Genomic DNA, 22645 nt, shown 5'->3' with positions numbered 1-22645 from the left:
AACTTAATTAATATAAACAAGATTACAAGGCAAGTAGAAAATTGGGAAAGAATTTTTGAAACAAATATCTCTAATAAAGACCTCATTTCTCAAATATATAAAGAACTGCATCAAATTTTTAAAAAAATACAAGTCATTCCCCAATTGATAAATGATCAAAGGATTTGAACAGTTTTCAGATAAAGAAATAAAATTATTAATAATCATATGAAAAAATGCTCTAGATCGTTATTTGTTTTTGTTTTTGTTTTTTAGTGAGGCAATTGGGGTTAAGTGACTTGCTCAGGGTCACCCAGCTAGTAAGTGTTATGTGTCTGAGGCTGGATTTAAACTCAGGTACTCCCAACGCCAGGGCCAGTACTCTATCCACTGCACCACCTAGCTGCCCCCTAGATCATTATTGATCAGAAAAATGAAAATTAAAACAACTCTGAGATATCACCTTACACATATTAGAGTGGCAAATATAACAAAAATGGAAAATATTGGTTGTTGTAGGGATTGTGGGAAAACTGGGATGCTAATCTACTATTGGTGGAGTTGTGAAAAGATCCAACCATTCTGGAGAACAATTTGGAATTATGCCCAAAGGGCTATAGAACTGTTCATACCATTTGATCCACTGCTTGGTTTATATGCCAAAAACATTCTCCCCCCAAAAAGAAAAAGACCTATTTTTACAAAAATATTTATAGCAGCTCTTTTTGTGGGGGCTAAAAAATGGAAATCAAAGCTATGCCCATCAATTAGGTAATGGCTAAACAAAATGTGGTATACGCTGGTGATGGAATATTACTGTGCAGTAAGAAATGACAAACAGGATGGCTTCAAAAAAGCTTGGAAAGACATGAATGAAATGATGTACTGGAAAGTGAGCAGAACCAAGAGAAAACTGTACACAGACAATACTGTTCAAAGAAGAACTTTGAATGACTTAACTATTCTCAACAATACAATAATCCAAGACAATACCAAAAGAATATTGATGAAACATACTATCCACCTCCAAAGAAAGAACTGATATTGATGGAACAGATTGAAGCATGCTATTTTTCACTTTCTTTCATTAAGTGACAAATATGATGTTGTTTTGCATGATCATATATGTATAACACATATTGGATTGTTTGCTGCCTCAAGGAGGGGGAGGGAAGGGAGGGAAGGATGGATAGAGATTGAAACAGAAAAATCTAAGCAAAAATGTTTAATCTGGAAAAAAATTTAAGGTGGGGGAGGGTGTGCTGGGAAGGGATAAGGAGCTATATATATTTATACACATACACATAAATATACATGCTGCACATATATGAGTTATTTAGGTCTTATTTATATAATAATTATATTTAAACAAATGTCATATATATAATTTATATAAATTGATACGTATGTTATTTATTTATTTGTTTGTTTGTTTGTTTGTTTGTTTTTTTAGTGAGGCAATCAGGGTTAAGTGACTTGCCCAGGGTCACACAGTTAGTAAGCCCGATTTCAAATCAGGTACTCCTGACTCCAGGGCCAGTTCTCTATCCACTGTGCCACCTAGCTGCCCCTTGTATGTTATTTATAAAATCATTATTTAAAGATTTAAAATACTAAGTTATATGTATTAGAATATATTTAGGTATATCTAAATGTAATAATGTAGAAAAATTATATTATATATGTTATATATATGTGTATATATATCATATCTATGTCTGATATATGTATAAAATATAATTTTATTTCACAAATAAAAATAAAATAAAATAAACATTTCTCATGTCAATCTCCTTTCCCCCCCATTTATATAGTCTAAATCTAGGTTGGGCATTCATCATCTCCTGCCTAAACCACTGAAATAGGCAAATTGTTCTCCTTAGCTCCAATCTATTTACTCTTTCATGAAGCTGACAAACTAACATTTCCAAAGGAATGCAAGTTTGCCTGTTTATTATGGGCCACAAAGAAACAAATGAACAAACAAACTTCATGGACTCCTTATTGCATTTAGGATAAATGGAAAGTTTTCTAACATTAAAAGCCCTTAACAAGCTGGATGGCACCTATTTTTTTTCCATATTGGTTACCTATTTCTTAGTCTAGCATACTTGACCACCCAGCCAAATTGACCCAGTTGCTATTTCCCCAATAAAACAGTCTACTTTTCAGCTTTACTCCTTTGTACCATTATTCCTTTAGGCCTAGAATCTTCTTTTGCCTCACTTTGACCTTGTTGGAACCCTAGCTTCATTTAAAGCACAATTCAAGGGTCATTTTCAAAAGGAAATCTTTTCTGATTTGTCCTAATTATTGATGCACATCCCCCCTCCCCCAACTTGCCTTGGATATAAATTTTAACTTATTTTGTCTATATGTTTCCTTTACTTTCATGCACATTAATTGTTCCCTTTACTACTCCTAGTTGTATATAAATTATTTATGAACTAGTGGTTTCATCCCTGTCCTTATATTCACAGTGCCTATCTTAATGCCTGGAAAATAATAGCAGTACAGTGATATTCCTTTAATTAAATTGAATAGGGAGTTCCAGGGCAGAGCCAAGATAGCAGAGGAAAGGCAGTGAGATCTTGAACTCATTATTACATGATCCCTCCCAAAAACCTCCAAGTAATGCCATAGGACATTTCCTGCAACAGAAAAACACAGAAGAATGTGCTAGGATCATTTTCCAACCAAAAAAACAACTTAGAAGGTAGGAAGGAGGGGGCTGCTGTGCCAAGGCAGGAGTGGAACCCAACCATACAGTCTTGCTGACACAGATGCAGTCCCAGGCAGGCTCAGCCTGGGAAAGAGACCCCCGGAGCTTCTGAATCAGCTGTAGCACCAGTGTTGTATGGAACTAAGCTCACGCTCTGGTAAGAGGGCTGATCCCTAGGTACAGGGTGGATTACAGGGGTCTCTGCTGGTGCTAAGGTGGAACTTGGATTTTTCACCCCTGCTGGGAACCAGGAAGTAGGCTTGAGTGGCAGTGACCCAGACTGGGGAGGAGCACAGGTTCGTCAGAGCTAACAACCACAGCAAAAAAGCTTTGCTGTTTGGTTAATTAGAAAGTTGGCCTGGGTTTATCTATGGACCAGGAAACAGGCCAGGCAAGTGAAGAAGGTGCCCCTCCTTAAACCATACCACCTGGGACACCTTAAAGCTTGGGATAGTGCAGCCTGGAAACAGTGACCCACTTTAATGAGCTAAAAGCCAAGTAAAAGAAAGACAAGATGAGCAGACAGAGAAAGGTTAAGACCATAAAAAGTTCCTTTAGTGACAAGGAAGATAAAGGTGTACCCTCATAAGAGGATGAGGATAGCAACATTAGGGCTCCTACATCCAAAGCTTCCAAGAAAAAATATGAATTGTTCTCAGGCCATAGAGGTTCTCAAAAAGGACTGTGAAGATAAAGTTAGTGAGGTAGAGGAAAAAAATGGAAAGGGAAATGAGGGAGCTGCAGGAAAGATATGAGAAAATGTCCACAGCTTGAAAAGCCAAATGGAAAAGCTCTCTGAAGAAAATAATTGCCTAAGAATTAGGATTGAACAAATGGGAGCTAATGATTTTATGAGAAACCAAGACACAGTAAAGCAAATCCCAATGAATAAAAAAAAATAAGGCAATGTGAAATATCTTCTTGGAAAAACCCTGACCTATAAAATATATCCAGGAAAGATATTTTGAAAGTTATTGGACTATCTGAAAACCATGACCAAGGAAAGAGCTTAGACATCTTCTTCCAAGAAATTTTCAGGGAAAATGACCTTTATATTCTAGAAGCAAAAGGTAAAATAGAAATTAAAAGAGTCCACTGATCACCTCCTGAAAGAGTTGCCAAAAGGAAAACTCCCAGGAATACAATAGACAAAGTCCAGAGCTCCCAGGTCAAGGAGACAATTTTGCAAACTTCAAAAAAGAAAGAATTGAAGTACTATAGAGCCAGACTCAGGATAACACAAGATCTAGCAGTTTTTACATTAAAGGATTGGAGGGTATGGAATATATTCCAGAGGGCAAAGGAATTGGGATTACAACCAAGTAACACCTATCCAGCAAAACTGTGTATAATCTTTCAGAGGAAAAATGGGACTTAAATGAAAAAGAGGCCTTTCAGGTATTCATGATGAAAAGACCTGAACTGAATTGAAAATTTGACTTTCATATATAAGACCCTAGAGAACCATAAAAAGGTAAACAGGAAAAAGAAATTAAGAGGGATGTTAAAGGGTTAAAATGTTTACATTACTACATGGGAAGATGATATGTCTAACTCATAAGAACTTTCTCAGTATTAGGGCAGATGATAGAAACAAATTTGATGGGCACAGGTGGGAATTGCTTATGAAAGGATGATATCTGCAAAGTATTTCTTTTTTGTTTCTCTCTCTGTGGGTTGGTTGGGGTTGGGTGACATGACTGAGGTTGTCCAGTGGGTGAGTGTCTTGTGTCTAAGGCCTGATTGGGATTGGGGTCCTCCTGCGTCCATGGTGGGTGCTTTGTCCACTGTGTCACATAGTTGCCCCATGATGACATCTTTAGGGTAAAATTGAGGGGTGAGAGGAGGGAAGGGGGCAGGGCAGAGTTAGCATGGGGTGAAATCCCACATGAAAGAAACAGGAAAAGGCATATGGAGTGAGGGGAGAGATGGGGGAGGAGCATGGCAATAAATTAACTTCACACTCATCAGAATAGGCCTAAAGACCTTAATCTCATCATATTTGGCTCAATTTGGGATTAATATACACACCCAATTGGGTGGAATAATCTATTTAAGATGGGCAGTAAAAGAGACCAACACTCATCAGAATTGGCTCAAAGATCTTAATTTCATCAGAATTTGCATAAGGAGTAAAGAACATAGACAATCAATTTGGTGGAGCAATCTATCCAAACCTGCAGGAAAATAGGAGGGGAAGGGGATAAAGAGGGAGGGGCAAAAGTAAGGAGGGCAGATTGGGGGAGGGGGCAGTCAGAAGCAAATCCCTTTTGAGGAGAGATAGGATGAAAGAAGATAGATAAGAGAGAAAATATCATGGGAAAGGGAATAGGATGGAGGGAAATAGTTAAAAATAGTAATTGTGAAAAAGAGAAAAGGTGGAAAAATTGTACAAAAATATTTATAGCAACGCTTTGTGGTAGCTAAAAATTGGAAATCAAAGGAATGTCCATCAATTGGGAAATGACTGAAGAAGCTGTGTTATATGATTGTAGTAGAATATTATTGTGCTATAAGAAATGACAAGTAGGATGATTTCAGAAAAACCTGGAAAGACTCATATGTACTGATGTATAGTGAAGTGAGCAGAACCAGGAGGACATTGTGCACAGTGCCAGCAGTATTGTTCTATGAGCAATTGTGAATGACTCAACTACTCTCAGTAATGCAATGATCCTGGGGGCGGCTAGGTGGCACAGTGGATAAAGCACAGGCCCTGGATTCAGGAGTACCTGAGTTCAAATCCGGCCTCAGACACTTGATACTTACTAGCTGTGTGACCCTGGGCAAGTCACTTAACCCCCATTGCCCCGCAAAAAAAAAAAAAAAAAAGTAATGCAATGATCCAAGACAATGCCAAAGAGCTAATGATGAAGCATACTATCCACTCCCAGAGAAAGAACTGATATTGATTGAACACAGACTTAAAAAAAAGAGTACTTGTGAATTATACATATGTAACCTATATCAGATTGGTTGCTGTCTTTTGGAGGGGGGAAGAAAGGGAGGGAGGGAGAAGAATGTGGAACTATAAATCTTATGAAAATGAATGTTTAAAATTACCTATACATATAACTGGAAAAAAATAAAATAAATGTTTGTTACAAAAATAAATAAATAAATGAGTAAATGAATGAATAAATACATAAATAAATAAGTGAGTGAATAAATAAATTGAATTGATGTCTTCTATAAGACTTTATGCTTACAGAGTGTCACTAGGGGTCTAACTGAATATTCTTGTCATCTCTACACTTAAAATCTAGGCTACATACTTTTAGTATTTACTTGGTCTCATATTCTAAGAATCATATATGCCCAGATTTGGAAAGAACATAACAATTTATCTAATACAACCTGAACAAAAACTTTCTCTATAACATCCTTAACAAATAGTCGTCTAGCCTCTGCTAGAAGATTTTTCATTGATGGGAAACCTGCCATTTCCAAAGACAACCCTTTTCAATTCTGGACAATTTTATTTTACGAAATAAATTTTGGTTAAATGTTTTGGTGTACATAATTAACCTAACTTATAACAAATAAAAAGTAACAAACAAACAACTAAGACACTATATTCAACAGTCTGTACACAAAGCACCCTCCCTCACCTCTCTGCCAAAAAAAGAGGGAGATTTGTTTCATTACCTATTTAATAGGGGTGATATTACTATTATAATTACTCAAAGCTTCAATTCCTATTAGGTTTTTTTTTCATTTACATCATAGTTACTGCATATGTTATTTTCCTTTTTCTGCTTTCTTTATATAATTTCAAATAAAATCCTTAAATGTCTTACTGAATTATTTTAATGCAATTGCATTTCATTGCATTCAAATACCATGCTTTGTTCAGCTATTCTCAATTAGATGAGCATACACTTATATTTTCAGTTTTCTTTGCTTTGCTAACACATGTATTTTGTGGGCTACTACAATTTAAGCATAGATGAAGATTTTCTTTTGTCTTTGTCTTCCTTTGGGTTAATTATTGTGTGCACGTGTGTGTGTGTGTGTGTGTGTGTGTGTGTGTGTGTGTGAGAGAGAGAGAGAGAGAGAGAGAGAGAGAGAGAGAGAGAGAGAGAGAGAGAGAGAGATCACTAGCTATTTGGTCACTTTTCTTACATAATTCCAAAGTGCTGTTCCAAATTGTAGTACTAGTATAGAGTACCACCAATAACTGCATCAGTGTTCCTGGTTTCCCATATCTCCTCCAACACTATTTTGATCTTTTATATTTCCCAATTTAAAGGGTATGTGATGAAGCCTTAGAAATCAACTCTCATTTTTAGGAATAATCACAAATCAAGTAAAAACCTATATCTCCACAGATTGCACACATAATCCCATAATTCCTAAATTTCCCTTCTGGTACCAACCAATCCTTTCTACATTTGATGACCTTTCAAATACTTGAAGGTGATTTATCCCTCACTCACCCCCAGTTTTCTTTATGCCAAGCTCTTTGTTTAAGATAGGAAGAGATTTGAATTTATTTATTGTATCAATAACTCTTTTGTGAAAAAAAAAAGTTTAACAAAAACCAACTGAAAAGTTGCAGATAAGTTCCTTAAAGGCTTATTGAGTGATTAAAGTTTCATTTTTGGTTTATATCTTCAGGGCCCTGACCAAAAATTTATTAAGTTCCTACTATATGACTGAATCTGTGTTAGATCTTGGGGAGGCAAAAAAAAAAACAACCCAATAACTTCTCCTGAACTCAAGGAGTTTACATTCTCCTGGAAGGAAGCAAAGCATACAAAGGCAAAGGAATAAACATGAATATGAAAAAGGACAGGGGAGAAGGGAGGGGAGGGAGGGGAAGAACTTTCTATAAGAGGTAGAAACTGAGCTAAGCCTTAAAGGAAGCTAGATATTTCCAGAGGTCACAATTGTTCAAAAGCCCTAGGAAAAATTGGAACACTAATGCATTGTTGGTGGAGCTGTGAACTGATCCAACCATTTTGGAGAGCAATTTGGAATTATGCCCAAAGGGTGATAAAGCTGTCCATACCCTTTGACCCAGCAATACCACTTTTGGGTCTTTTTCCCAAAGGGATCATGGAAAGGAGAGAGGGACCCACATGTACAAAAATATTTATAGCTGCTCTTTACGTGGTAGCAAGGAATTGGAAGTTGAGGGGATGCCCATCAATTGGGGAATGGCTGGACAAGTTGTGGTATATGAATACAATGGAATACTGTAATGCTGTAAGAAACGATGAGCAGGAGGAGTTCAGAGAAACCTGGAGGGTGTTGCATGGGCTGATAATGAGTGAGATGAGCAGAACCAGAAGAACATTGTACACAGTATCATCAACATTGTGTGTTGATCTACTGTGATGGACTATATTCTTCTCACCAATGCAATGGTACAGAAGAGTTCCAGGGAACGCATGAAAATAGAGGATCTCCAAATCAAGGGGAAAAAAAAGAACTGTAGAGTATAGATGCTGAATGAATCATACTATTTCTTTTGTTTTGGGTGCTGTTGATTTTCTATTTTGAAGTTTTTCATCATTGCTCTGATTTTTCTCTTATAACATGACTAATGCAGAAATAGGATTAATGTTATTATGTGTGTATATATATATGTGTGTGTGTGTGTGTGTGTGTGTAACCTATATCAGGTTACCTGCTATCTAGGGGAGGGGTGAGGGAGGGGAGGGAGGGAGAAAAATCTGAAATTGGAAAGCTTATATAAACAAAAGTTGAGAACTATCTTTACATGTAAGGGGCAAAAAAATAAAATACTTTATTAATTAAAAAAAAAAACCAACAAAAGTCATGGATGGTATGATGGGGGGAAAAAAGCCCTAGGTGAAGAGAAAGGAATTCAGATATGGTGGTGAGGAGATTAAGACAAAGGCTCTTAGAGAGAACAAAATATCATAGATTTAGAGCTAGCTAGATAAAAACTTAGATCAGTCATTCCAACTCACTCATTTTTAAATGAAGAAACTGAGACTAACAGTGATTTTGTATTTTAGCCATAGTCAAAAAGCTAATAAGTATCCATGGTAGGGTTTGAATCCAAGTCTTCCTGTTTCCAAATTTGCTGCAATGTCCCCTATGTGGAATATTGGTTTTGGGAAAAAGAGAGTCAGTGAGGATGCTAGTTTTAATGCTGGCTGTGACCTTAGAAAATAAAGCCTCAAAAACAAAAAAGAAAAAAAAATAAATAAAGCTTCACCCCTTCATTATTCAGATGAAGAAACTCATGCACATAAAGGATAAATGATAGCTAAAAGCTTACAACTATTGCTTTTGAGCAGCTAAGGTTAGAACGCAAGTCCTCTGGCATTAAACTGATCTTTTCCATTAGATCATGCAGCCTCTCAACACACTAGTATTTGAACTGAACCCATTAAGAAACAAACAAAAAAACAAAACTCAGTTCTTTTTTCACAGTAATCCTTGCACTGTATAGTCAAGTACATTTCATTTTAAAATTTTATAATATTTTGAAACCAAATGCAAAACTTTACATTTATTGCTATCAAATTTTATTAAAATGATTCCATAATTTGACACAGACTTTTCTTTTTCAAAAAGTGTGGAAATTCTGAGATGATAGGGAACAAGGTTTTAGATATTTTATAGTCTGAGTACTACCTTCATACCAAGCCCCTAGACAAAGCCCAGGTACCTGATGATTGACAATGAAATGTTTTGGTCAATTTAACTTCTATAATGAAGCATTCATCTTCAGCTGATAGAAGCAGATGAGATATTTATAGGCAAATATATATATATGAATGTTGATATTTCAATTAAGCTGTCTTGAATTCTGCCTATTTTTTAATATTACTAAAATCCCACCAACAAAAATAAATGCCTCTAGTAATATGCAATTTATACTTAGCCTAATAACTCTAGAGACATAATTCTAATTAGTCATATCTATTTGAAAGTTTGAATTGTTCATTTCAACCTATTTTGGGGGTCTTTTAAATTGTGATGTTGGAGTCCCACCCTTTTTTAGGAATTTCTATGTTTATGTGTATGTATGTGTATGTTTATGTGTATATGTTGTTGTTGGTGGTGGTTTTTCCCTTCTTCCTCCTCTTTTAGACAAATTTTGAATACCTGGGTAATTAACCTAATAGTTATGCTACCTGCAGATAGGAATGTCTAGAGAAACCCAACCTCCTGCAGTATATTATTACTACATTTGTGATATGATTTGTAATGAGAAAAATAAATAGCAAAAGCATATGATTATTTCTGTAATTTAACTTACATTTTCTAAAACTGGTAATAACCAGGGTAATTTAGATCCCATAAAAGAGATAGAGCTGCTCGGCTGAATCTAAAATCAAAGCCCACGAAAACCTTTTATATGCAATATAATCAGCCATGTTTAATACAAGCATCTGCCAATCTAATCTGATAATTCTTGCCCACGTTGTATTTTTGCCCAGTTGGCATGTTTTTATGCAGCAATTTATATACAGCACTGGATCAGCATATATGGGGGTATACAACCAGCTGCATCCTATTATATCATTTACAAAAATGTTTGACAAAGAAAACTGCTTCCTAATGAAATATGAAAGAGATTCAAAGATAAACCTGTTAGTCCATTTGATAGTAGAATGCAAGGCCAAACTCTGCTCCACCAAAACCATGAGCAACAGTTTTTATTCCAAATTACCATGGCCTTTCAATAGTAGACTTTGAAGTCATGAATGAGCCTTCAACTGTAAATGGGCTCTATGGTAGAAGAAAACAGTAGCTATCTTACTCCTGATCCCCCAAGAGAGGGTTGTTCTGCAAATGGCTTTTTTATTTTTTTCAGCCTGAGGTTTGTGGTTAGTTGTAAACAGTGGTGGTGAATTACAATGTGCAATCAGTAACTCAGACTGTGTAGCAGCTGCCAGCATTTATGATGTAGTTTCTACCCCCTAATTTCTATGGCTATTATATGGGTGTGGTGTGTGTGTGTGTGTGTGTGTGTGTGTGTGTGTGTGTAGGGAAGGGTGGAAAGAAGTCAAGGTCAAATAATAGTATAAAATTGTTATAGCTACTGATGATCTTATTAGTAATAACAGTCATGTATGTAGTTCTTGAAAGTTGGCCAAGTACTTTATAGAACTGATCTCAGTTGTACCTTAAACCTACCCCTGTGAAAAAGGTACTACAGGTTCTTAGCATTCCTGTTCTATAGAGGAAGAAACTGAGGCTCTGAGAACTGAAATGACTTGTGCATGACAACCAATCCTTGAACTGGGATTGAAATTCCAGTATTCCTGCCTCCAAGCTCTATATCTACTTTATGAAACCTCCTTTATTAGTTCCATGGCATAACAGTTGCTTATCTTTAGCCAACTAGGAAGTTGAGAGTGGAGGCTGAGGGAAAGGAGATAGGAAAAAGAGGAAAAGAAAATCTGAGTTTCTATTAGTTGGGAATCAACCTTTTCATGACTGATAATTAGAGCATTTGTTGAGTCTCTCCTGGGTTAGCAATGGTAAGGCATTATTTCTGTTCTGTACATTTATATTCTAAATTATAATTGTATAAGAAAAAGTAAGGTTTTATCAGAATATTTCATAAAGACCTTCCCTGATGCCATTCTTTAACAATTCTCTGCCTTTTGCTTCTTCCCCATATCTTCATGCTACCCATCCAAGCTGTCCTCCCAGATAACCAAGGAAAGTCCATACTTTCCAAATGAGGGGACATAGGATAATAGATTGAGATCATCTACTGCCGACTCATGTTACAAATCAGGGGAGAAATGAGGCCTTAGAGAGGTCAAATAATTTGTGTAAGGTTGACATTTTTTATTCACTTTCAGTCATGTGACTCTTTGTGACCACTTTTGGGGTTTTCTTGGCAAAGATAATGGAATGGTTTGCCATTTCCTTCTCCAGCTCATCTGACAGATGAGGAAACTAAGGCAAACAGTATTAAGTGACTTGCTCAAGGTCATACAGCTAGGAAGTATCTAAGGCCAGATTTAAACTCAGGAAGATGAATGTTCCTGACTTCAGGCCCAGTGCTTTATGCAATGCATCACCCAGCCTAAGGTCAAATGACTGAGCAGAAGACCCCAAATTTGAATCTATGTCCCATCACTACAAACCCAATTCCATTACCTTATGATATTATAACTTAGTTGTCCAATGTTTCATTAATTTAGGATTATATATTTATTCCTTATGCTTGGGAAGCTGCGAAATTGAGTATTTTTCTAGTGTGATTATGTTCTTTTTCCTTCACCCTTCATTAAAAAATGTTTAAAGTAATCTTTGAAATAATTTCTCAATTGATATATGCATCCCTACTTTTTGTATTGAGTAATCGATGATAATTTGAGTCAGACAATAGACAATTTATTAAGTGCCTACTGTGCCAGACACTTTGCTAAAGGCTGGGGATATGGGGGCAGCTAGGTGGCACAGTGGATAAAGCACTAGCCCTGGATTCAGGAAGACCTGAGTTCAAACCCAGCCTCAGATAATTGACACTTATTACCTTTGTGAGACTAGGCAAGTCGCATAACCATTATTACCCTGCAAAAAAAATTAATATTAGAATTATAAGGAGGCAACTGGGAAACAATTTTTATACCCTGTGTTTCTGATAAAGGCCTCATTTCTAAAATATATTGGGAACTAAATCAAATTTATAAGAATCCAAGTCATTCCCCAATTGAGAAATGGTCAAAGGATATGAAGGCAGTTTTCAGATGAAGAAATCAAAACTATCTATTAACATATGAAAAAATGTTCTAAATCACTATTGATTAGATAAATGCCAATTAAAATAACCCTGAGGTACCACCTGACACCTAACAGATTGGTTAATATGACAAAAAAGGATAATAATAAATGTTGGAGGAGCTGTGGAAAAATTGGAACACTAATGCATTGTTAGTGGAGCTGTGAACTGATCCAACCATTCTGGAGAGCAATTTGGAACTATGCCCAAAGGACTATAAAGCTGTGCATACCTTTTGACCCAGCAATACTACTATTAGGTCTTTTTCCCAAAAAAAAAATCATAAAAAAGGGAAAAGGACGCACATTTGCAAAAATATTTATAGCTGCTCTTTTTGTGGTGGCAAGGAATCAGAAATTGAGGGGCTACCCATCAATTGGGGAATGGCTGAACAAGTTGTGGTATATGAATGTAACTGAATACTATTGTGCTGTAAGAAACTATGAGCAGGTGGATTTCAGAGAAACCTGGAAGGACTTACGTGAACCAATGCCGAGTGAGATGAGCAGAACCAGGAGAACATTGTACACAGTATCAACAACATTGTTTGTGGATAACTATGATAGCTTTGACTCTTCTCAGCAATACAATGGTCCAAGATAGTTCCAAAGGACTCATGATAGATAATGCTCTCCAAATACAGAAAAAAAAAGAATTGTGGCATCTAGATGCAGATTGTACCATCCTATTTCTACTTTTTTTTTCTTTTTTTGAGGTTTTCCCCTTTTGCTCTAATTCTTCTTTACAGCATGACTAATGCAGAAATGTTTAATATGATATTGTGTGTGTGTGTACATATATATATATATATATATCTCCTATATCAGATTGCTTGCTGTCTTGGGGAGGGGAGAGGGAGGGGAGGGAGGGAGAAAAATTTGAAACTAGAAATCTTATAAAAACAAATGTTGGGCATCTAGATGGTGCAGTGGATAGAGCACTGGCCTTGGAGTCAGGAGTACCTGAGTTCAAATCCGGCATCAGACACTTAACACTTACTAGCTGTGTGACCCTGGGCAAGTCACTTAACCCCAATTGCCTCACTAAAAAAAAAACAAATGTTGAAAACTATCTCTACATGTAACTGGAAAATAATAATAAACTTTTATGATTTAAAAAAGAAACTACAAAAAAATAAAATATGCAAATGACAATCACTATCCTCCAAAAACTCACAGTCTATGGGGCAGCTAGTTGGCACAGTGGATAAAGCACCAGCCCTGGACTCAGGAGGACCTGAATTCAAATCTGGCCTCAGACACTTGACACTTACTAGCTGTGTGACCCTGGGCAAGTCACTTAACCCTCATTGCTCCCCACCCCCCAAAAAACAAACATCACCATCTAAAGGGGGAGACAATACACAAATAACTATGTAAAAATAAACTTTGTTCAGAGTAAATAAGAAATATTCAACACAGGGAAAGCATTAGCATTAAGGGAAATTGGGAAAGGCTAGTTATAGAAGATAGGATTTTAGCTGGGACTTGAAGGAAATTGGAGAAGTTAGGAAGCAGAGATGAAGAGGGAGAGCATTTCCAGACCTAGCAGACAACCAATTTAAAAAATCAGTCAGGTGATCAGTCTTGTTTGAGGAACAACAAAGAGGTGTGTAACTAGAAAGAAGAATATATTCATGGGGGTTGAGGGGAGAGGGTATAAGACATAGACTGGAAAGGTATGTATATGTGGAGGGGTGTAGGGGGACAGTGTTAGAACACACAAATGACTTAGAATGACCAAACAAGATTTTATATTTTATCCTAGAGGTGAGACAGAGATACTCGTATTTAGTAGGAGACTGACAGTTTAGAACTTCACTTTAAGAAAAGTACTTTAACAGCTGATTAAAAGATACTCCAGAGTGGGAAGAGCCATATGTCAGGCAGACCAACCAGTAAGTCTTTGCTATTGTCCAGACATGGGATGATAAGGTGGCCTATAACAGGGTGATATCAGCATCAGAGGAGAGAAGGAGGTTTCTGTAAGAAATTTCCAAATGACAAATCAACAAACCTCAGTAACATGTTGAATATGGGTATGGGAGTGAGAAGTTGAAGATGGTATTTTTAGTGTGAGCTTAGATGACTGGTTCAATAACAGTGCCCCAGGCAGCAAAGGGAAATTTGGAAGAGGGGTTAGGAGGAAATATTAGTTCAATTTTGAAATGTTGAGTTTAAGAGGGCCATAGGACATCTAATCCAATATGTTTAATAGGCAACTGAAATGAAAGACTGAAGAAAAGCAGAGAAGTAAGAATTGGATAAGTAGTTTTGAGAATCAATAGCATTGCAGATAATAACTGAATACATGGAACAAGAAGAGATCATCAACTGAAATTATAAAGAAAGAAAAAAGAGGCCAGGATAGAGCCATGTATGGGACACCCATGGTTAGCAGGTGTGACCTGGATGAAGATCCAGGAAAGGAGACTGAGAAAGAGTAGTCATACAGGTAGGAAGATAACCAGGAAAGAAGAGTGTCCCAACAACCAATGAAGAAGTTGATTGACAGCATCAAAGATTGCAGAGAGGTCCAGAAAAGTGAGGAATAAGAAAAGATCATTTGATTCAGCAATTAATGGATCATAGTAGCTTTGTAAATATTAATTATTAACCTTTTTTTTTACATTTTGAGTTCCAAATTCTCTCTCTCCCTCAAGCCCTTCTCCTACCAATTGAGAAAACAAGAAATATGATATCTATTATACATGTGAAAGCACGTAAAATATATTTCCATATTAAGCATGTTGCAAAACAAAATATAAAAAGTGGGAGGGGCAGCTAGGTGGCACAGTGGATAGAGCACCAGCCTTGGAGTCAGGAGGACCTGAGTTCAAATCCGGCCTCAGACACTTAACACTTACTAGCTGTGTGACCCTGGGCAAGTCACTTAACCCCAATTGCCTCACTAAAAACAAAAGAAAAAGAAAAGAAAAAGAAAAAGATTATATACAATGGAGAAAAACTAGAAAACTTCCCATTACTAGTAATATTGCTGGGTCAAAAGGTATACATAGTTTTATAGCCCTTTGGGCACACTTCCAAAGTGTGCTCCCCAGAATCTCTGGACCAGTTCACAACTCTACCAACACTATAATAGATTATCCCTATATTTTTCTACATCATCTCCAGCATTTGTCATTTTCCTTTTTTTTTGTCTCTCTAATAGGTATCTCAGAGTTGTTTTAATGTGTTTTTCTCTAATCAATAGTGATTTAGAGTATTTTTTTATGTGACCATTAATAGCTTTGATTTCTTCTTCTCAAAACTGCTTGTGTATAACCTTTGACCATTTATCAACTGGGAAATGTCTCTTTATTTTTATAAATTTGGCTCAGTTCAGTATATATTTGAAAAATGAGGCCTTTATCAGAGAAACTTGCTATAATCCCTATCCCCCACCCCTAGTTTCCTGCTTTCCTTTTAATTTTAGCTAACTTGGTTTTGTTTGTGCGAAATCCTATTGATTTTTTTTTATAATCAAAATTATCTATTTTACTTCCCATGATCCTTTCTGTCTCTTCTTTGGCCAAAAACTCTTCCCATATTCAAATACCTGAGAGGTAATTTTTTTCCATACTTCCCTAATTTATTTATATTATCCTTTATGTCTAAATCATGTACCCATTTTGACCTTATTTTTGGTATAAAGTGTGCAATAATAGTCTATACCTAGTTCTTCCAAACTGCTTTCCACTTTTCCCAGTAATTTTTGTCAATGACGAGTCCTGTCCCACAACTGAAGATATTTATCAAATATTAGATTACAGTGCTCATTTACTGCTGTGTATTGTGTATGCAATTTATTCCTCTGATCCACCACTCTACTTCTTAGCCACTACAAAATTATTTTGATGATTATCACTTTTAATATATTTTGAAATCTGGTACTACTATGGTACCTTCTATTACATTGTTTTTCATTAATTCCCTTCATGTCATTAGTATCTTTGGAGATAATAGTTTCAGCTGAATTGTGAGGTATGAAGTCAGGAAGTAGACAGTTAAAAAAGCACAAGGGGAGAAGTAGAGAGGCCTATTGTAGAAAGCCTTTTAAATGAGATTAATCAAAAAAAATTCAGAAGTGATATGGATTGATAGGATGTATGGATGGATCAAGTAGTGAGGATTTTTTGAATGTGAGAGAGACCTGAATATTTTTGTAGGCAGTAAAGAACAAACCACCAAGTAGGGAAAAATACATAAAGATAAGTTAGAAACTGAGGTTGATTGAGTAGTCAATCTTAAAGAAAAACAATGTACATATAGAGAGGGATTAGCTTTCCAAATAGAAAGGTCTATTCATGTGAGGTAGGTATGAAGGAGGAGAATATACTAGAAAGCATTTGGGTAATATGAGATGAAGAGGACAGAAGAAGAGGAAACTTTCAGTGAACAGCCTCACTTTTTCAGTGAAATATGAATCAAGGTTGTCATCTGAGAAGGTGGGTATAGAATGAGTTATGGAAGGCTTAAGCAGGGTGTGTGTGGGGGGGTGATAAATGGCATAGTCAATTAGGTGCATGTGAAAGAATTGCCTTGCAACACTGAGGACCCAGTTGAGGTTATATAACATAAATTTGTAGTAGACCCATAAAGCATAATTAGGTGATTTTCCTCACCTTTTTTAGCAGTGCTTGTCTGAGAGCAAAAGCAGATGTTATATGATCCAAGCCTAAAGCTTAGCAGGAAAAATGAAATAAGGGGGCAAGTAACTCAAGAGAAGAGGATGAGTTAGAGTTAACTGGTTCACTAGAGGATCAAAATGAGAAAAGGACACTGTATCTAGTGCAGGGCTGTTGGTCCAGTAGAGAAGTAAAGAGTCAGAAGATTGGAGGGTATAGTATGATTGAAGAGCCAGGTTAGGTTTTAGAATCAGAAAGAGAGGAGGAATGGCAAAATATTTTGATCAGATGAGGGAAATTAAGATTTCCAGAACATGGAAGTAGAGCATTTATGAATAATAGCATGATCAAGAGTTTGCCCATATTTGTGTGTGGCTGACATATTGTGGAGAAGATAAGGTTATGAGAAATGATTAAGTTGAGGAAAGGTGAATCTAGAGTGTTAGAGGGTGTGTAAATGTTTGTTGAAATCCCATAATTTGAGGGTAAGAGTTGGTCAGAAGAGAAAAACTGTAGCCTGGAACTCAACTAAATGAGGATTGAAGGAGACAATAGCTCCTAGAAGTTTGATTCAATGGTAGATACAGATTGAGTGAACCTCAAAGGATGAGAGATTACTGAGTGATGGTGGTAGGGGATAACCTAGAAGTGGCAATGGGAAACAACAAGTATTCCATTCCTTCTATCTCAAACAATGATTGGGGGTCTACAGATGAATGAAAGTGTAGACAGTTGTAGAAAGAGTTGTCAGGAAGTTGTATCATCAGGAAGATACTAGGTCTCAGTGAGAGCCAGAATATGGAATTAATGGAACAGGAAAGTATTTAAGATAAAATGTTTGTTGCCTAAAGGGCAGGAATTTCAGAGAAAATAGTGAAAAAGGTAGATAGCTTTGGGGTGTGACATTACAAGATGTGAGGCATTGTGAAAATTCCCCCTAGTTAAAAGGAATGGAAATAAGTTATAGGGTGCTTGGAGAGTTGGGTTTAAATGATGGGGTTTGAATGATCTGTGGGGGTTCAGAATCACTGAGATAAGGAGAGTATGATTATTGTGAGTTTGCTAATAATTAAGGGAAAATTAGATAGATTTTTCAATAACCATATGGTTTTGACTTCAAGGTATAATCCTCTCAGGGATTTAGTTGAGTGATGGAACAAGCTTTTAGAAGGAAAGACATTACCCTCCTTCAACAATGGTAAACCAGGTCTTTTCAGAATACTCTTAATAACATATAATGATGGTAATGATAACATAATAATGAAATAATGAAAAACACCATGACCATGACCAATAATGATGATGATAAATAATAGCACAGTATAACCAGTACAACTATCAAAGCAAAGACATTAAATACATTTGACATTTTCTGTGACCATTAGCAACAAGCATTTTCTCACATAATATTAGACAGAAAGTTTAAAAACATTTTAGAATCTGCAAACAACAGTATTTTTTCCATAGTAAGAACTTTAGTAGAAAGGTGGAGGTTATGAAGATACATCCCTAAGGACAGATGCCAAGTCCCATAATGACATAAGCAACTTGAGAGCTATTTCAGATCTGCAGAAAGTCATTAGAAGGAGTCTCTTATGCGGAATATAAAATCTTAACTTTATATCACACAAATGAAACAACAAAAATACATGAAAAATAGAATCCAGAACTGAAAAATCTATCAGAAATAAAAATTTTCCTTGTTCAGTAATTAAAAGCACATCAAAGGTGTAATGTAAAAGAAGAAGGCAATGAAGACTTAAGAATGAAATAAACAATTTAACATCAAAAAAGATTTACTTCACTTGCTTGAGAATCCTCTACTAAAATTGGAGGAGGAAAAAAAAACACTGAAATGATGTGGAATTTTTTTTTTTTGGTGAGGCAATTGGGGTTGAGTCACTTGCCCAGGGTTACACAGCTAGTAAGTGTTAAGTGTCTGAGGACAGATTTGAACTCAGGTCCTCCTGAGTCCAGGGCCAGTGTTTTATCTATTGTGCCACCTAGCTGCCCTAGGATGTGGAAAATTTGTGGTCATCTACATGGTTATAAAATATCCAATATGATAAAATTTCAATTTGGATCAGATGAGAACTAGAAGACACCATTAATACGTTTACAAAATGAAAGAGCTCAAAGAAGTGACAAACTATTTTTTTTCCAGAAAAAAATATTAGGCAATTGTGAAACTGGTCCATAATTTTGGGGTCAAATGCTTCACAGCACTATATCAATTGCTAGCAAAACATTTTTCCATTTCCCAATATGTAAACCTAATCCCAGCTTTCTTAACAGAAAATATTACATATCTGCTTCTCAAGGTTGAGTACAGCAGTGATTCTTCCAAGCATTGGCCAATCATGGGATTAAGTACTTTAGAAGTGTTGTGAAATTCAAATGGAACCATTTGTGCAGAAGGATCCCTTCATGTCTCATATTCATTTAGAAAACCACTTCTTAACATTATCTATGTTTTCTTGTATTTTTATTTATTTTATTTTATGTTTCCCAATTACATTTTAACATAGTTCTAGACAAATTGAGTTTTGTAAACCACATGTGACCCTGGGAAGTGTGTGGCACCTCTTCTTCAGATAGAGTATTTAGTTTGTATCATAAAAAGTCTATAATAATAAGAAAACAACATATTGACAAAAGAATAAAAGATGGCTTTTTAAAAATCAGAGGTTATGAAGAACAACTGCTTAACCATTTGATAAATATTGATCAAGCTGCTTCAAAAGTCCTGTTCTATGTACACTGATTTTATTGATTATTGCAACCCAATGACTCACTCCTACACTTACAATTTACATTGAAAATATCTCAAATATACAAGTATTGTAAGAGTGCTGCAATATTTGATGTCCACTTTGAAAATTATTCCCTGCTTTAAAAAAATAATCTACCTTAAAAATGTGAAGATCATAACATCTACAATAATTGATACAAAACATGGCATTTTTCTGGGATAAAGTTTAAGTCCATTATGACTCTTCTAAATACAAGTAAGAATGACTTCTAAACTAAAGAGAGGGTAAAACCAAAACTTTCTACTCATAACTTTATGTACATGGATGACATCAAGCCCCATAACTTCTCCAATTGGATCTATCACTTTTGGGAATCTTCAACGTTTTCAAAAATGTTATTTGGACTAAATAAATGTAACATTCTTAATACACACAAAGGAAAGCTAGAGACTAAGAGGTTTAGACATGAATCTGGAGGTCACACCAAATCAATTGATAAAAGCAAAACTTCCAAATTCCTTGTAATCCATGAGACAAAACGCACTAAGCATAAAACTACCAGTTAGAGAACTATAGCTTAATATCTTAAGACGTGTAAGAAAGCTTCATGGGAGAACATTTAAAGCTATTAAAAGCTATACAATATCAAGCAATTTTGTAACAACAAAATCCACCACAATAGATTTTGAAAACATCCAGACAAAAACCCATAAAATATTAATGAAACACAAGACCCATCACCCAAAGTTAGCAAAGGAAAAATTAATACTATATCATCAAAAAATAATGTGATTGATAGATATTCTCAGGGCATATGATAAATAGGTTGGATACTTACAGAAAAAACATTAATTACAAGAAGACATCAGTTCACTCAGCCATAGAAAAGTTTGATACAAATCTTGGGTTTTTTTGGGGGGGGCAGGGCAATGAGGGTTAAGTGACTTGCCCAGGGTCATACAGCTAGTAAGTGTCAAATGTCTGAGGCCGAATTTGAACTCAGGTCCTCCTGAATCCAGGGTTGGTGCTCTATCCACTGCACCACCTAGCTGCCCCCGATACAAATCTTTTGATTTGTTAAATGTAACCCAAAGTGGCTTACCATTTCATAGAGCTTATAGAAAGGCAAGTCCTGAAATGAATCAAAAGTTATCTATGAGCAATATCTGCATAAACCTGCCCAACAATATGTTGAAAGAGAGACATCAAACAAATGGTTAGATGATATAGACTTGCTTGTATAAACAGAGAGATCTCATAATCACACTGCAAGGGATAAACCTGTTATCACTAGACATTATAGATGGGTTAAACTTGAGGAGGGGGGACTTAGTGATTAATGTAGATTATGTTGGGAAACAGTGGAAACTTTGCCATAGGTAGTTGTAGGATATAAAATTTTAGCACTAACCAAATAGCTCGCAATGCTATGCCCTGGTGCCTAACTGACAAATCATTGTATAACAGATGCAGACCTGACAAACGGCACATTTTTACTGGATCATTTATACAAATAAAACTGTTGTCTACAATTAATTGTCTGTACACAATATTAGTTCATAGAAGCTTAAGGACAATACTTTAATGGATATTAGCATAACAAATGTCCATAATCTCCAAATTAAATGTAATGAAAAGCTTTCTAATTAGAGAGACACGGGGCAGATAGGTGGCACAATGGATAAGAGTGCCACGAAGACTCATTTTCATGAATTCAAATCCAGCCTCAGGCATTTACTACCTATGTGACCCTGAGCAAGTCACTTAATCCTGTTTGCCTCAGGTTTTTTGTTGTTGTTGTTGTTTTTCATATATAAAATGTATTGGAGAAGGAAATTGCAAACCATACCAGTATCTTTAGCAAGAAAACTACAAATGGAGTCACAAATAGTTAGACATGACTGAAATGACACAGCAACAACAAAAATATAGAGAATAGTAAAGGAGATCAAACTCATGTGGGAAAAGAATAAGGTTCCCATCATCTCAATCATATTGTCTTCTATTAGTTATACCAAGGATGCTCTGAGTGAGCCTACAGGTTAAGAGTTTAAGTCCTAATATTTTTATTCATCTACAAAAAACACAGTTATTTCAGTGCAGAGCAGGGGAGGGGACAGTCAGAAGTAAAACACTTTTGAAGAGAATAGGCTAAAAGAAATAGAAAATAGAGTAAATATCATTGGAAGGGAATAGGATGGAGGGAAATAGTTATGATTGATTATAATGGCAAAACGTATGATACCTACTTTGCTGGGCTAATATGAAGAAAATTCTTTGTCAATTTTAAGGTACGATATGCAGGTTATGATGAACAGGATACTATCAGAAAAACCTGGAAAGACCTACATGAATTGAAGCAGAGTGAAAGATACTGTATACAAAATAACAGCAATAGTGTAAGATGTTCTGCTGGGAAGCATGTGGTTATTTTCAGCAAGGCAATGATCCAGTATAACCTTGAAGGACTTATGAAAATTGCAATCCATCTACATAGAACGAACTGATAATATCTGAAAACAGATGGAAACAATTTTTATAATTTTTTTTTTGTTTTTGAGAATTCCTTAATCTGAAGTTTTGTTTTTTGACTGTTTTCTATCACAACCCAGCTAATGTGGGAATGTTTTCCATGACTACTCATGTATAACTTATTTGTAATTGCTTGAGTTCTTGTGGGTGGGGGGTGGGAAGGGAGGGAGGAAGAGAAGTTGGAACACAAAGTTTTTAAAAATGATGTCAAAATTTGTTTTTACATATATTTTGGAAAATAAAATTCTATTTAAGAAAAAAGTAGTTATTTTAGTCTATGTGTTCTATGGAACATTAAACATAAA

Source organism: Dromiciops gliroides, chromosome 2 (genome assembly GCF_019393635.1).
Source record: "Dromiciops gliroides isolate mDroGli1 chromosome 2, mDroGli1.pri, whole genome shotgun sequence".
Taxonomy (NCBI): Eukaryota; Metazoa; Chordata; class Mammalia; order Microbiotheria; family Microbiotheriidae; genus Dromiciops; species Dromiciops gliroides.
Note: the sequence above shows the minus strand (reverse complement) of the source record.